The sequence below is a fragment of the Pomacea canaliculata genome, linkage group LG6 (assembly GCF_003073045.1).
Source record: "Pomacea canaliculata isolate SZHN2017 linkage group LG6, ASM307304v1, whole genome shotgun sequence".
Lineage (NCBI taxonomy): Eukaryota > Metazoa > Mollusca > Gastropoda > Architaenioglossa > Ampullariidae > Pomacea > Pomacea canaliculata.
The window spans coordinates 19889981-19908820 of record NC_037595.1 but is presented as its reverse complement, the minus strand read 5'-3'; positions in this window follow the sequence as shown (position 1 = coordinate 19908820).

The window sequence follows — 18840 nt, the reverse complement described above, 5'->3', positions numbered from 1 at the left end:
TTATTTGACGATTAAATTTATAAAAATTATACTTTGAACCATAATGCAAATTTGGGTTTTTTTAAAATTTAAAATTTTCATGTTTGCAACGGTAATCTGTACATATTAAAACTACCGGCGGCGGGCACGCGTAGGGGGGCGTGGGTGAGGGAAAGAGTTGTATTACTTGTCATGGCTTTTGCAAGCACACAACTGTGTGTTCTGTTTTTTTGTAAATTTTAATTTAAAACATTATTATTTTCAATATATTTTTATATCCATTTTCCTTTGTTTGATTCCAGCAATTACGAAAAAAATGATTGCACTTCTCTGAGTCTGAAAAGAACTAAAGACTTATTTTACCATCTGACCTTTAGAAAATTTCAGCAGAGTGTTGATGGGGTGTGTTCGGTAATTAAAAGTTCCGTCGAGCGCAGATATTACGGGAAACTTTTACACATTTTTATTAGAACTAATCTGAGAAATATTAAACATTAAACTTTACATGGCAAGTAACATAAAATGTTTATACAGACACATCATCTCGCAAGACGTAGTAGTACAGCTGCACTGGAGACGACTTGTTGTGCTGCTATAACGGGTGGGAACAACAGCGACACCCAGAGTTTGTAGATAAAACTAGATGAAACACGTGTCTGTCTGTCTGTCTGTCTGTCTGTCTGTCTGTCTGTCTGTCTGTCTGTCTGTCTGTCTGTCTGTCTGTCTGTCTGTCTGTCTGTCTGTCTGTCTGTCTGTCTGTCTGTCTGTCTGTCTGTCTGTCTGTCTGTGGTGAGAAGCCCTGTGTTGTCGTCTCGAGACACCCTCAGTAAGATGTTAGATTGTAGATGCAGGTACTCAGGGTAAGGTTTGGAAGCGGACGGTTGTGTTGACTATTTGTAGTGCAATTATTAAAGTAGTGTTGTTAGATAAAAAAGTGTGGAAGCAAAGTGCAGTCAATGCTACACATCACGGAGTAGCACGACACGGAGACCGTTAGTAACGAAAAGGTCGATCTCATCTGTCTATTCAAAATGAAAAAGGTACAAAGACAAGCCAGCACATACGAACTAGAGAATATAAATTAACAGAATAATGATGATGATGATGATGATGATGATGATGGTGGTGCACGATGATGATGATGATGATGATGATGATGATGATGATGACCGCTAGGTATCTGCGTTTCAACACGCCTATCGTCTACGAATGGTGTTTTTTTTTTTTTTATAAAGATTTACTGTTTTACTTGTGAATATTTTTCACTATTGTTCTACATCACGCTTCTCACAGCATGTTAAATTTACGATCTAAAAAGAAACATAAGAAGAAATGCTTCCACTGGTTTATTAGAATTTTCACTGTTTAATAACTAGATATTGAGACACCTTGCGATTTATAAGGTAAAAAATAGTTTTTGTTATTTTTTTCTCGATACTCTTCAATCCCTTATCGTTTGAAGTAAATTCAAACATATACCAACATAAACTAATGCCAAGATCCATCATGATTAACGCAAACATCTTAAAGGGCTACAAGTAACTAAAGTGATTGAGGGTACAATCTTTCATCCACAACGACTAAATAAGTTTTGGTAGTATATCAATTGTGAGTAATGTTAGATATGCTTTTAAAATTCTGGCTTATCAACATCCCACGCAGGCTGAATTTACTGAAAGTCACAGTTAAAGCCGAAAAAAAGTCATTTCTCGTTTGCTGTGGAACTGTCACATAGAATACACTTAAAGGTTTATGGAGACATTGACAATGACTTATAAATTTCTATCTAATGCATTTAACCACCTCGTCATGTTTTATGTTACATGAAGATCAGCAGAGGTCAAAGTTAATTAATATGTTAAGGCTTCAATATTTATCATCGTCTTAAACCCTGTTTTTCGTTCTTCACAACTGAGAAAATGCTTAGCTCATGATTTTGCGTTTGTTCGCCATGGGATGATTCAATAATTTCACTTCTTACACTGCAATACGGATTCCTCCGTCTGTCCCTCTTAAACATTACTTCGTGTTCCGAAAATCAGCAAAAGATAACTGAGATCCTATTCCATTATTCCAGGCACCTTAATGAACGAAGATGAGCCTCCTTTCAATACTTCGCAAAGGGCATCAAGCACGAAGATCGAAGATAAACGGGGAATGGGACGTGGATGCGAACGAATCTCGCGAAGGACTGCGTTGAAATCGGTCCAATACCTAAAGGATAGTTTCTCCTGATATTATTCCCAATACAGGTATGTCGCTTTCCAAGAGAAATGGTACTGCTGTAAGGCATAGGCTAAGATAAACAATTCCGATAGAAAACAGAAACAGGTGCTGACACAGCATCTACGCAAAAGCTCTCTGAAATTGGAGTACCGACCAAGACTCTACTCGCAGAGTGAGGGTATGAGCCGTGGTAGCGGGAAGGTGAGTTGGTCCCGCTGTTCTACAGGCAAACTTGAAAGCAATTAATGTTCAGGGAAACAGTCTTGACAGAAATCGGAATGGCAGATCTGCATCACGGTGAATGGCTAGAGAACAAATGTAGAGAGGTCGATTATGGTTTGTCTTAGGTCGACAACCGCTAGGCCTTAAACATGCTCAAGAATTAAAACCAGCGAATATCATCCGTGATCAAAGACAGTGAAGACCGACCTTTCTCGAATGACAAAGGTGTTTGACACCGACGGAGTACTGCAGCAGGCTTGACAACTCCCCAGTGATAACAGTCGTAACTGTCTTAAGACATCCAGGACTCAATCATCAACCTGGAAGACCTGCACTTCCTGTGCAAAGAGGTGGATCAGGCTATGCCAGGCCTGAAGGGGTAGGAATCTCCAGGACAACGCGGAGTTACTCAAAGTATGCGGGGAAGAGTTAGCGAGAGCTCTTGCCATCCTGTACCGGAAGATCTGAGCCACCAAGCAGTGGTCATGGTAATGGATGCAGTCAGTGGTAGTACCAATGCCTCAAAAGGAAAACACGAGGTAGTGCCAGAACTATCGGATGATCAGTCTACTCTAATCACTAACGCAGCAGAGTTATGTTGAAGGTGCTCTACATCGACGCAACGCAGGAGTAGATTCTATTAAATGAACAGACCACATTCCGCGCTGGAAGAAGAACCGTTGAGCAGATCTTCAACACCCGAGTCCTTATGAAAAAACTCTTTCAGCACATAAGTCATTTTATCACAACGTGTGCCAAGTCAAGAAAAGGTTGGATGACTAAAGTGAAGGGGTGTTCACTGGGGGACCTTCTACGGCGGGTAGATGACCGGACCTGGTTACGCATGGTCGCCTCTTCCGCGCTCCATCACACTGCTCCCCTACAACTGGTGAGTGGAAGGAACGCTAGCTATGGGATAAACTGACCTGAACTCAACCTTACTAGTCATAATCATTCTATTGTTAGCATTAACATGAAAGTTAACGGTGTGGAACAACTTTCTGTAATTGAGAATTGAATGTGTTTTTTATATGTATACCAGTTGTTTGGTGTCAACGAAGGATTTTCTTCTAATTTTTTTTATAGTGGAGTGGTGAATGCATATTAGTGCGTGCACACACACATACACACTCTACCTTGCACTGAAACACCAAATTCTTCCAAATTAATCCGAAGGCACTTATCTCACATTTCTATCTTTACCATTTTTAAACGGCTCCAGATGCTTCTTCTCTTCAGTTTTAAATCTTGTTTAATAGTTCTTTACTTCAGGCAATTTACTCCAAGTAGTTGTCCAGAATGTGTATCAGGCTACCTTTAATTCTTATGAATGAAAGTTACCGACCTTTCAGCATATCACAGTGTGTACCTGTAAACCAGTGATGCCCAACCTTTTTCGGCCTGTGGGCCATATCCATTTCGGACAGCCGTGTCGTGGGCCACTTCACCGCAAAAATACAAAAAAGAAAAAAAAATAGAACAGATACCATTTTTATTAGAAACAAGTTGTACTTACCATTAATTATGTAGTAATTAGTGGGATATTTGAAGTTGTCTTGTTAAAATAAAAGTTAGAAATTGTATTAATATACATTTTAATCGAGGTACCCCAAGGCGATCCGTCATGATTTCCACAGGAAAAAGACGAAATTCAAACGCTGTTTCGGTATTGTTTCCTTATCAGAACACCATTGTTTTATACCTTGCTAGAAAGCCCGGAGTCTGTATTTTCAATCTCTTTAACGACTGATTCAAATATTAACCAATCAAAAGATCACTAATCCCCTGTGGCAGTGATGCCCAACCTTTTTCGGCCTGTGGGCCAGATCCATTTCGGACAGCCGTGTCGCTGGCCACTTCACCGCAAAAATACAAAAAAGAAAAAAAAATAGAGCAGATACCATTTTTATTAGAAACAAGTTGTACTTACCATTAATTATGTAGTAATTGTGGGATATTTGAAGTTGTTTTCCCCGAAACCAACTTCTGAATGTCCGGCCTCATTGTAGAGACACCAAGTCGGAGCACTGAATCGAAATGTTCGTCCATCGAAAAAAAGATTGAGAGACGCCCTATGTGGGGATAAATACTTCTTTCTTTTTTTTTTTCGTTATTTTTAAGGTCGTCTTTTATTACTAACATGCCGATTTCCTGCACTGTGGGCAGAAGTTTCGCGGGCCGGATGGCACCGCGTCGCGGGCCGGATATGGCCCGCGGGCCGTAGGTTGTGCATCCCTGCCCTATGGAATGTGGCGTCCCTCGTTCTCAAAACTGGTTTCCTCCCAAGACGAAAATCAAGAATGAAATCCATCGAAAGATTGAGAGACACCCCTACGTAGGGATAAATACTTCTTTCCTTCTTTTTGTTTTTTGATTTTTTTAAGTTTTCTTTATTACTAACATGCCGATTTTCTGTACTGTGGGCAGAAGCTTCGCGGGCCGGATATGGCCCGCGGGCCGTAGGTTGGGCATCCCTGCTGTAAACAATCACTCAGTTTCCACCAAAAGTAAACATTCACTGTCAGAGGCGACAGAACTTGTCTCTTGTTCTCATTTGAATGTCGGGGGAAGCTTCCTTACTGTGACACGACATTGAAACCACCAACTAAAAATTCAAATCCTAATTAGCAAGGTTTTCTGTAATATTGTCAGCATTGTACTATTTGTGTGGTAAAGTTCTGTTTAAAAACCGCATCTCCCTCCTGTCTCCTTCAACAATAACCACAACACTCTGGAACATTTAGTACTAGTATAAATTAATAATAATATTGATGGATTATTTATATAGCACCATATTCGAGCCATCGGGGTAAGCTCAGCACGCGATGATCATCACAATAACCACGACAAGAGATCTTCAAGAATGTCACACGACAAAGAACAGCGAAACGAAGTGGGCATTGAGGCTTCAAGCAAGAGCAGTGACATTTTAACGATGAAAACTGGAAATTAGGGGAGATAATGATATTAAACAACAGGAACTGATAAACAGGGGGATAATCATATTAAACAGTGACAATTGATAACATGGGAGATAATTTATTACTAGTCAAGATAGAAACAAATGGCAAACCATACTATAAAGTAAGTAACAAACTTGTAACCGGCCACATCAGTAAGGTGCTCTTGACATCATCGGACACTGATCTCCAAGGCTCTTGACCGAAGAAAACGCCCTGACGAGCATTGAAAAGAGATAATCTGAAGAACTCCGAGGCAACGGTTGCCTACAGGAGGTCAATCGAACGAGCTGACAGAACAGGTACTCGTAGGATATGGAATCAGTTATCTGATTAGCTTCTGATCTATGTGCCCTTGTCTTAAACATAAATTTTCAAGGTGATAAATATCAACTGAATATCTAAGGTTTGCAAGTAATTGAAGTAGTTGTGGGCAAAATATTTCTTCCAGAACGTCTAAACAATTGTTGTATGTGGAAGTTTCTAAACTTGGACAAGAATTCCATAGATAGTAGTTATGAAAAAAGAGTACCGCAGCTGTTTGGTTTGTGGAGCCAACATCATAATCAAGGGGCAAAGATCAGCATATAGCCTCTCATTGTAATATCACATTAAGATTTTGGCCCCAATCAAAGACACAAGATCAGTTCCCAATGCGACGACCTTCTAGATAACAATGTTAGACACGTGATTACATGTACAACACAATATGAAACTATCTACCAACATGACTGTCCCGCCCCTGACGGCTGCAACTGTCTGAGACGACAGAACTCGTGCCCTTCTCGGCCATTTTAATGCCGTCCTTCAGCTTTGATATGTCACTAAAGTCAGCCGAACACACGATGATGTAAACAACAACGGGATAGCAAATCATCCTAACAAGATTGTTTAATAAATATTGGTCGCTTATTCTTCTGTTGGCGCGGTAAAATCCGACCGGTACACATTCTGTCTCCCAATAATCATCAATTCTTTTTCCTTGATCAATAAATACATATCACTCAAAGATAATAAGTGCGAAAGCGGAACAAGAGAGAATAACAAAGCTGAAAAAAAACCAGCGAAGACGGTTTTACAATAACTGTCGCCATGGTGCGCGCTGCTAATCCAGTATATTGCTAGAAAGCTCGGAGATGGAGGACACACCACACAGATCGCAGACGTTCTTACTGCGATTTCACCGATGGTGATGAAAGACGATGTAGATACTCGTATAGGTGTAGACCATGCTTAACTACAGCAAGAAGAAATGACAAATGTCGGCCATATTTCTCATTAATAGGTCGCTTTGTCAGACCACTCGATGAGTAAGCGGTCACGGACTGCGATATAAAACAATGGAGACCAACCCCATAAGCAAGGCGCAGTCCCATCAGTCACTTTACGCGCGTTGATAGCCAAGAGAGAGCACAAGAGGTCAATCCTATCCTCGGGAGACCGCTGAACTGTTCAGAACACCAAAAACGTTGATCGACATTACCGGGATACCGAATATCACTAGACACCACCAGTGGGGTAAGACCTACAGCGGATAATTATATCAAACACTAGTTTGTAGATGGCGCGAAATAGCAATGGTAGTGGTCTCACCTGGAGATTGAGACGCTTAAGATGTCAACCCCGGGGTATCGTCTTACGTTTAAAAGATCCATTTCATTTTAGTCTACTAAATAATCACAATGTTATTTCTATCAACGTGCCGTTTTACTTTTGGTTTAAAATTTTTCATTGTTCGGTCGTAAAGTCACGCTTCTTTAATAGTTGCCTCAAATAATTATAAAGTGGGGAAGCTGCAAATGCGTTGTTCGAAGTGAATTATAATTTTAATATTCAGCTCTTCACTATTAACAATAAAATTACTTAAGAATTAATGCCATTTATCTTATTGGTAGATACTGACAGAAGTATTTCAGGGTAAAATATCAAAAATAATTCTTGAAATCATTTAAATGTTTTAACAAATTATCTTATGTGCACGTATATGTGCACGTTAACGAGCGTGTGTGTGTGTGTGATTACTTGTCATGGCTTTTGCAAGTACACAACTCTGTGTTTCCTTTGATAAATTTATTTAAAACTCTAAAGCTGACATTATTATTTTTCACATTCATTACCTCGTTTAGGCGTTTAAAAATTGCGAGAAAACGATTGCATATTAGTCAAATTAAATCAAGTAATGTCCCACTTCAACCCCCAACCTTCAAGATTTCATGCTTGGTATTGATGGGGTGTGTTTGGTTTTTAAGAATTCTGTTGATCGCTGGTTAGTTTCTGCAACTGTTTTATAATGACATTTCTGATGTCAGCAATAGCGGGACTTATTAATTACTCTATAGATTTTGGCGGCAATTTCTTAAATATTTAAAGTTTAACACAGAAGTTTATAACATATTATCATCCACACAAGACGCAATTAAGTTGACTATGTTACAAGCTACAGTCTTTAATTACCAAGTTTATCGAGCGTTCAAGCTGATAAAAAAATTGTATTTTAATTCGAGTAAACTGGTATACTGTACCTCAATTGTGTACACTTAGAGGGGGGAAAATACTGTATACACACGACTCGTTATTACAGTGATAGCGGAGATAAGGGAATGTTCTGATGCCCATGGGTTAGTGTAAGTATACGATGAGTATCAACCTATATTTGATACAGGAACATCAAGAAACATACAATCTGTCACTATACCAAATAAAAGGTTTGTTAGATTCAAAAATAATTTAATTGTTCAAACTTATTTACTTAGTTTTCTAGAAGTTTTCCAAGTTGCTAACGAGTAAACATTTCCCTTAGACTAAAGTTGAAAGCCTTTATGTTCTGAAAATTGTGATGCTGAAGCAATAAAGTTCAAAGATGAGTTTCTTCAATTTGCGTGTATTAACAACTGTACATTAAAAACATTGAAAACATTTTTATTTATTGTCTATAAGTCTTAGGGGAAGACATTTTTAGTTCACTAAGAAACAGCGAAAAAAGTACAGGCGACAAGTTTTTCTCCGTCACACTCCTCACCTACACGGTTTATTTTGTTCAAGTGCTTTTGGGTGAGAGTATTTCACTTTATAAACTCCCATTTTTATAAACTGACAATTACTTATTATTATTTTGATTAAACTTAAAGTTATATTATATTATTACTATGATATTGATTATTATTATAATTATTATTTATTATATTTTTTATTTTATTATTTGCTATTGTAGTTATTATTATTATTATAAAAAAGGGTAGGGACAATCCATGCTCTGTTTTAACACAGGACCTTATGATAAATATATTTTATTACATTCAACTTTACCACCTGTGCCATAACTAATCAGTTTTTCTCACAGTATAGGCCTTTGTACATTGTGAAAGGCTTTCATATATTCAATGAAAGTAAAAAGAATACTAATGAATATCTTGCCAATACAGTTCAATATGCCTATAACTCTATAGTTATTAACTATCTCCTCTACTTTTATACAGTTGACCAATTCCAACTGACCAGGCTTTTGTGATTTTACCACACTGTAAAACAAGGTTGATTAATATACTTGTTACTTTTGAAGAAAGGGTTTAAGACTTTTATGTAAAAACATATCAGCTCCACATGTCTTTTTTTTAGCCTACCAATACAACCTTGTACCTTATCAATGATGTCTCTTTGTTCAAGACATCATTAATAATTCCATCACCATTTACATGTAAAGAGCATGTACCAGGTAGGATTTCTTTAGCAGGAATGTTTCCTAATTTTTCGAAATGGTGCACAAGTTTATCTGTACGAGTTGTACACATCTGTCAACGTGCACTGGAGCTGGTGAGAGGGACGAGGACGGTGAAGGTGACGGCGTCGCAGATTTTAATTTTAGCTTCTTTAAATCTCCTTTTTCAGCAGAAAAGGGCGATGAGAACAAGCAGAGTGCACTTGTGTAATTTGCATGTACTATCACCGGTACGTATTTCAGATTGTAGGTAGACATGCTCAACATCCCTTATACCCTTTTAACTGCCTTTTTGCTAGTACTTACGACTAGTCAGAAAGGCGAGCACATGTGTGTATGAGCGGATGTTTACATTTGCATACATGTTTGGGTATGTTCATGCGAGTGCGAAACAGTTAGCTATCTACGTATCTGTATAATTCCATTAATTTAATTTTAAACTATTTACCTGAAATATTTTACTTGACACAGAATTAATAAATTGGGAAGTGGGTCAAAAGTTAGAAGTGACCAAAAAATATTTACACAATATATATACAAACTTTAAGTGTCAAACAAAATTATTTATTTGAATATAGATTAGAATTTAAATATTTGACTGTTTTCTTCTTCTTTTTGGTTGAATACAGGTCTATGTGAATTGAGAAATAGGCCAATTTCGAAACGACGCTTGATCAACTAAACCTTTTAACTACTTTCAAACATAACAAAATACCAGATTAGTCAACTTTGTCAGATATTAAGGGAAGTAATCCATAGTGGAATAGTTAGTAAAGGATTGAGTAGCTGCCTCCCTTACGGTATTCATTTACGCACAGGCCAGTGTGTGCTATGATGCTACCCTACTTGTGAGCGCGTAGTCACGCCGGTGACTACCCGACAAGAAAGTGTGCGATACAGTCCTGTTATACACTCTTAAAACTTTATTAAGACCTTCCTTATTACGATTCACTCTTAGTAACGATCCATTTTTTTCACGGACGTATTTTGCGATATATACATCATCTCTATTACAGTTATCTCCACATCCTGACTAACAACAGTTTATGCACGGTTATGGCTCTTTTTGCAAAAGCTGCGTGTTGAAAAAAAAATTAAGAAGACTTTTAAAAGACTCCTTCTGACCGTAAGGCCTCTTACTTTATTTGCGATTTTCTTCAAAAATAACATATAATCAGTATACATATAAAGAAACTGCTTGTAGTGTAGGTCACGGGGGTAGATCACTTCGCCACAAAGCCATGTCGCCCATTCCTGAGACAAAACGTCCCAGCTAAGTCCATATCGTCCCTAGAAAGACCACATCGTCCCAACACCGAAAGCCGAATCATCCGGTGTCTAAAAGACCAATTGATCATCGATAACACAAGTTATTAATGTCAAGTATCGCCGAAAGAGTCATACCTTGTCCCAACTATATTATATATGTTACAGAAGCTTAGTTGTCTATTTTACGCAATGCCGTTTAAATAAGTCCTACCACTATCTCACAAAACAAAAATAACCGCTTTACTATATATAATAATATATTAGTGCTAATGTAATTGAAAGAATTAAAATCATGCATGACACATTGACACATTTCATTCAGATTGTGTTTAAGTTGGTGTTTGTGCTTGTTTTTCTTGTTTGTTGATCCACTGGTCGTGCTTTATGATACTATCATTAAAACGCGCATATAAAGAAGAAACAGATGTAAAAATACAAAGAAACACCTTGACCTAAGTCTCACGTGATTTTACCAAACACTTCCTTTATTTTATACACTTTAAAAACATATTCATGTTGTAAAGGACTGAAAAAATATTTTTAAATATATAATAATTACGCTATACAATTTAAATCCCGTATTTTAACTAGGTTACGTTTATGCTGACTTAATAAAAATAATACATAACATAAAAAATTTTATCAGAGAAAAACAATGACAGCAATATTTTTTTCTTATCAGCTGTAAAACAAAATAAATGTAATGTAACTATCAGTTTAATTCATATGTAAACATTAACAATTGACAAATTTTTGGCTTGTACAAAAAAAATCTCGTTCTGTATAAATATTTATTTGTTCTAAAAATATGTATACTAGACTACCTAATTTATCCTTTGTTTAATGAATCAACATGTTGTTTCACCCCCGGTTGGGTAGTAATTATGGGTAGCATCATACACCTACATCCTACTGTGCATAAGTGAATGAATACATAAGGGATGAAACTACTGGTACAGTTATTTAAGTATGAATCACTTTCTTTAACTACTGAAAAAGTTAACCATTCAGGTACTGTGTTGTGTTTGAAAGTAGGCAAAGTTTCAGTTGATCAAATCAGTGTTTGTGGCAGTTGACAGCTACTTTATTCTACATAGATGTATTCTCCAGCAACCGAAGATTATAAGAAAAAAGCAAGAAATATTTAAATTCTAAAGTAAATTCTAATAAAATGTACGTTTTTTGCACTAAATGTTTGTCTATAATATGTAAATACTTTTTTTTCTTGTGACAGATTTTCCCGGTCTTGTCTATCACATACAGTACAGTTGCAATCGTTCATTTTCGTCTAGTACAAGAAAACAAAGCCTCTATTTCTTAAAATTTGTGTAAATATTTTAAAAATCATTTTAGCGACGGTGTATCACAGATAGTTGTCTTTATTGTAGATTAATAGTCATAACTATTCCAAAACTTCTCATCGCGAGCTTTTCCGCCTAAAGTCAACCAGAAATAAGTGATGTTATAGAGTTAAATGAACACGTATGGTACTGTAACTGTTTGGACATCAGAAACGACTTTGAATTATAAAGCAAGATAACTTTATAGACAAAATACACCAAATACAATCCCGGTGAGCCTATTTTTAGACTTTAGAGTCAAAGGAACTGTAACATGTTTGAAGAAATTAATTGTAAGTCCACATGATGTTTCTTTAATCTCTTGTTTTCTTGTTATTCTTGATTTAGCATTTACAATTTTTCAGGTGAGTCGAGTTGTATTTCTTTCGTTTCTGTATTTTTGAGGTTCATGAAGGCACAGTGTGTTTTACAAGTTTTCACAGATAGGAATTCCTTTAAATTATAATACCATGTCGTAAAGCACAATGTTTTAAAAAAATATTGTAATCAAACCATATTAGAATAATAATATTCTAATATATTAAAAATAATCAACAGGTATCTCGTCTCATTTGAAGCTAATTTAACTAATTTGTAATTTTACAAACCATTCAAAGTTGTGTTTAACAGCCTGCGTTGTAGCCACGACTCTTATGGCTGTGTATACTTATTGTTATTGAGTACATTACACTAAGCAAGGAATATATTATCTTCTTGCTTATTTATAGGACTATGCACTGTATTATTTTCAATGGCGTCCGTTTTTGACTTGCTAACAACCGTGACTGGCCAATGTAAATTAATTATAGTTTGTGTTTTTATTTGTGTATTGCTAGTTTATTAATACTAAAGGTATCTAATGTTATATCAATACTAAAGTATATACACTTTTAAAATTCTAGTTTATCAACAAAAAAACACAAAAAAAAATCAGACTTAACTTACTGTAAACCTCAGTTAATGCCGGAAAATGTCATTTCTCGTTTCTAGCTGTGAGAAATGCCTTTTACTATACACTTCAAAGCTTATGGAGACATTTATAGCTCAATCAACACCACATTATTTTTTGTTACGTGAAGATCAGTAGTGATTGAAGTAATTCAATATGTTAATAGCAACATATTTGTCTTCGTCTTAAAACCTGTTTCTCGCTCTTGACTAACATAACCATGCTTGGCTAATGTTTTCCCTTTTGTTTTTCTTGAGATATTACAATAACTTTACATTTTACACTGCAGTTCGGATGTCCCCGTCTGTCTCTCTTAATCATTACTTAGTGTTCGTAAAATCTGCAAAAAAGAACTGACGTCCTATTCCATTATTTTATGCACCATTATTCACTCTGACGGGCTTCTTTGAACACACAGCAAAGAGCATGATGCTCGAAGGTCAAAGGTAAACAGGGGATGGGACAAGGAAACGAACGGACCCCGCGAAGGACCCGCGCCGCTACAAACAATGACCTGTACACCCTGAGAATCAATTACAATCTTTCTAATCGGAACCACAGGGAGGAGCGGGCCAGGTGGCGTTTAGACACAGAAGAATAAGGCTGTCGATGCCCTGGCTTGTCTAATTTATCCGAACAACTCCCAACACCCTTGTAGCCTGTGTTGAAATAGGTCCACTACCTAGAGCAGACCTGGGCAAATGCCGGCCCGCGGGCCGGATCCGGCCCGCCTCCTGTCTCTGACCGGCCCGCCCGCTGGCCCGCCCGCCAGTATATATACCATATATACAGTATTGGGTAAAACAGAGTTAACTATATTAGTCCGGCCCTCTAAAACCATCCCAATTTCTCATGCGGCCCCTTGGGAAAATTAATTGCCCACCCCTGACCTAGAGGATCGTTTCTCTTTATATCCTTTCCAATACAGGTCTGTATCTTGCGAGGAAAAGAAAAGGTACTGCCTCAGGGATAGTCTAAGGTAAACAAACACGACATAAAAAAACAGCATCTATGCAAAAGCTTCCTGGAAAAATGAGTACTGAACGAGACTACTCTAGAATAAAGGTAAGTCAGGTGTACTGGTCCCGCTGCTTTGCTCACGACTATCAAGTGCCAAGACCTAAAGTGGTTGGGTGATATCGCCCGACATGACACTTTAGCAAAACAAAAGCTGGCCTGCAAGGCTAGGGTGAAGGCGGTCGACTCTGTGGCAAGTAAAGACTAAGGGCAACTAAGGCGAAGGAGTTTTCACTGAAGGATCTTCTCAGACGCATAGATGACAGGACCCGATGACGCAAGCTCACCTCTGTTATTCTCCATCACATTGCTCCCCTACAACTAATTAATGTAAGGAAGGTTAACTATAGTAAAAACTGAACTGAACCTAACTATTCCTAATCCTTATACTGTTAGCATTAACATGAATGTTAACGGTTTGGAACAACTTTCTGTAATTGAGAATTGAATATGTTTTTATTCGCACACCAATTGGCTGGTGCCAAACAAGGATTATTTATCATTCGTATTTATTTTGGCATTGGCATGACACATTAGTCCACATAACGATATTCACTCTGCAATGCAGTGAAACACCAATATCTTCAAAATTAATCAGCAGATATTCATCTCACATTTCAAAACGGCTCAAGTTTATACTGCGTGTTTTCTTTGGTTTTTGAATCTTGTTTTAAAGTTCTTTGCTCAAGACAGTTTAGTATTGCTTGTAATTTCCAGAATAAGTTTTCTTCTTAATCCTTTCTGCCCACAGTGGAGCATAGGAGTGAAACTAAACCACGCCAGCAGATCTGGTTCTTGGCGACCTTTCTAGTTGAGACCATGTCATGCCAGCTGCCTCATCCTCGCTGTGGACCGTCGGCTGGCTTTTGCAAGGTGTGACCGAGCCAGCCCCACTTCCACTTCTTGATGTCTTGGCTGGCAGGTTTTTCGCTGCTTCTCTCCCACAGGTCTGTGTTGGAGATCTTCTAGGGCCATCTGATGTTGAGATGTGGCGTAGACATCTGTTGAGGAATGTCTGAATCTTGTTGGTGATGGTGTTTGTCAAACGCCATGTCTCAGATCCATATAGAAGGACTGGTTTTATGTCTGGGTTGAAGATGCAGATCTTGGTGTATAGAAAAAAATGTATTGGAGTTCCAGATATGTCGCACGATGTGGAATGTAAGCCTGGCTATATTTATTCCGCTTCTTACATCTCTTTCCGATTAAACTGCAAAGAAAGGTGAGACGGTCAGTCTCTATGTAGGTGTAGTGGGGCTTCTTGTTGCTAACCAGAGGATTTCTTGATGTTGGTTGTCAGGTCAGTCATCGCTGCTTCTTCTCAGAGCAGAGTGAGCTTTGTCTGTGAAATTCGCTACTTGTGGGACAAAAGGCTGATGTCATCCTCAAAGACCGTATCCTAAAGTTGCATAGCAAACGTCCACTGAACACCCGTGTTTGCTGTTAGCGGTTGTTCTTCTCATTATCCAGTCTATGACGATCAGGAAGTTTGTCGGCGAGATCATACATCCTTGCCTCACTCCAGTCCTCACTACTAATAGGTCGGTCAGGGTTGAATCACATGGTATGTCGAAGTCCTCATGCATCTTCTAGATGATGGCAATAAACTTTAGTGGAAATTAGTTGTGCTTAATCAGCTTCCAGATAGATTCCCTGTCTACGAAGTCAAATGTCTACTCAAAATCCACAAACATTATGTAGAGTTACGACTGCCATTCGATGGACTGTTCAAATAATAATTTCCATAGTATGACTTACCTTGCCGAAAGCCTGCCTGTTCTTTCTTCAGTCCTTTGACGAAGTATTCTTTAGTCTCTCTAGGAGGATTCTAGTCAGCACCTTGTTGGGAATGGACAGCGTATTTAAACACCAGTTGATTGACTGGATCAGATCGCCTTTCTTTTGTAGCTTTGCCAGATAGCCAAGAATCCAGTCTGCTGGAAGATGGTTTTGCTCCCGAATTTTCTGCAGTAGGGGATGCAGGATATCCGAGATGATCAATACAATAACCACGAGAAAAGAACAGAAAAAGGAAGTGAGCATTGAGGCTTCAAGCAAGAACAGTGGTATTATAACAATGGAAACTGATAATAATCATATCAAGCAGTAAGAACTGATAATATGGGAGATAATTCAGTACTAGTCAAGATAGAAGCAAATGACAAGCTAGGCTATAAAGTCATGTAACCTGCCCATCAGTAAAGTGCTTTTGACATCATCGGACAATCTTCTCGCATGCTATGGACTGCAGCTAAAGCCCTGGGTCACAAAGAGAATTCACTATTTTTGCGACCACCGACGAGCATTTAAAATAGAAAATCTGAAAAACTTTTAGGTATTGGTTTCCTACATGAGGTCAATGGAAAGATACGGAAAGGCACGATGTAATGTCCACTAACCATCTTGGTAAGATCTTTTCCACGAAGGTAGGTGTACGCCAGCGATGAACTAAATGAAAGAAGAAAAGAAGGCTAGAAATAAATATTTTGGTATTACTGTGTTTACATTGTTTCTAAAGCGCTTTAAGCTGGAATTGGAAAGTGGGTAGAGAACTATAAAAGTTTTTGTATTATTATTGTATCCGGAGTTTCTGTTCCGAGCCACTAGTAGATGTGGGTCGCTGCACCATATCTTTCTGTAGCTGGACTGATCCGCTTTTCTTGTGGGCTGACTACAAACACTGTGGACACATCATCCATTAGTCGCAATTCCTAAAAGCCCTTGGTGAATCCTATTTGGAGAGTCACTTCCGTAGAAAAATGCAGACAGTACTTCAAGGATTTGATGGTCTTTGATATATCGTTTAAAAACGGCCTGCACATTTAAAGATGGCAAGGGATCTCTAATCAGTTTTAGGGCGCTCTCTGTAACCAAAGTTGTTTATCATTTTGAAGTATGGTTATGTATTTCTAGAGGGTGTGTACCGAACAAAATCTGAGGAATAAAAGACTTAGCATCACAGTAATCATACCTCGTGTATTCAGCCCTGACTCAGTCTCAGAAACGTTGTCCTGTCTTTTCACAGTGTGACGGTTGTTCATCTGTCGATCTCATTATCTCGCTGACTCACTTAGTCTATCTATTTATGCACGCTTCTATCATTTTGAAAGGTGAGAATTGGACAGAAAAAACAAGATTATTAAAGTGCACAATTTAAGATGATAATTTAAATTAAAACGTACAAAGTATCATACTCCTTCCCTATGGGCAAACGCTTGGCACTGTTTAAAGAACTTACAATAAGTAAATGTAATGACAGTGCTGTTGTTTTAAAGATGACTTCCTGCTTGGAAATCAAGATATCGATGGGTCACAGTTTACTTCTACAGACCCACAATCATTTGTCAAAAAAAAAAAAAAAAGGATAATTAATCAAGAACGTGGCTCCAATCGTCAGGAGATTGTTGGTATGTACATAATTCCATGTCACCGTAGGAAATCTGCGTTAACATGTTAAAACATGCGGCTGTTTAATGACCATTAAAATCCATTGTAGTCAAGACAAACGAAGAAACTCTCAATGGTGTTAATGCAAAAAGAAAAAATATCAATAACAAAACAAAAAAAAATTAGGTTTCCAAATACAAATAAACAGTCCTACACAATGATGAGGTCGACATCAACACCAGTAGGTCTATACGACACCGCATTCACAACAGTTGTTCAAGTAAATATTACACATCACAAATCGCAAAGATTGTGGAAGGACATGGAAACAGTTATGATGCGCAGTATCTGATTAGCCTTCGAACTATGTTCCTTTGTCTTAAGCATAACTTTTCAAGGTGACAAATATCAACGGCATCTCGAAGGTTTGCAAGTAATTGAAGTGTTTGGGAGACAACTCTTTCTCCCAGAACTTCTAAAAAAATTGTTTCAAATGAAGTTTGAACTTGGAAGAATTGTGATAGTAGATGAAAAAGATTACGCAGCTATTTGTTTGTGGAAGCCACGTCATAATCAAAAACAAAGATCAGCAAAGCCTCGTCATTGATATTGACCTCAAGATTGGTCCAAACAAAGACACAGGTTTCCCAAGCAACGATTGGTAACATGGTTCCTATGTACACACAAGAAACTATTACCAACATGACTGTCAGCGACCTCTGACGACTGCAACTGTCTGAGACGACAGAACTCGTCCCTTCTCGCCATTTTAATGCCGTCTTCAGCTTGATTATTGTCACTAAAGTCGCCGTCGACACGATGATGTAAACAACAACGGGATATGCAAATCCTAACAGATTGTTATTTAATATTGTCAGTATTCTTCTGTTGGCGCGGTAGAACTCGGTTTCCAAAATCATGCGAATACTTTTTCCTTGTACGATAACCGCATCTATGTAAAAACAAAGAGGATAAACAGAATAACAAAGCTGAAGAATGACGAAAGACGTTACAATAACTGTCGCCATGGTGCGCGTGCTAATCAGTGTAGAAGCTCGGAGAGGAAACACCACACACACGCAACGTTCTACTGCGATCACCATGGTGATGAAAGACGATGTAGATCGTAAGGTGTACACCATGCTTAATACAGCAAAAGAAACATGTTTGTTATATTTCTTGAAAGTCGCTTCGTCAGACCACTCTATGAAGTAGCTCACAGTCTGCACTATGAACATAGACAACAAGAAGGCGCAGTCCGTGAGAGCCAAGGAGAAGAGACAGAGGTTCATCCTATCGCGGAGACCCTGACTGTAGAACACAACACAGTTGATGACATTACCCGGGATACCGATAAGACACACCAGTGGGGTAAGACCTACACAGATAATTATATCAACTAGTTTGTAGATGGCGAAGCTTGGATCTCTGGGAGATAAGACTGTTGATGTCACCCAGGGAATCGTCACGTTAAAAGACTCATTCATTATTCCTAAACAATCACAATGTTATTTTCTATCAACTAGCCGTTTTACCTTTGGTTTAAGACATTTTGTTCCCGTCTAATAAAGCACGCTTCTTTAATAATCATCTTGAATAATCATTACAAGTGGGAAAGCGGCAAAAAGCGTTTTAGAAAGTGAAATTAATTTTAGTATTTAGGTATTCATTTTAAAAACTATTAACAATAAAATTACTTAAGAATTAATGCCGTTCATCTTATTGGTAGATACTGAAAGAAGTATTATAGGGTAAAACATAAAAAATATTACTTGA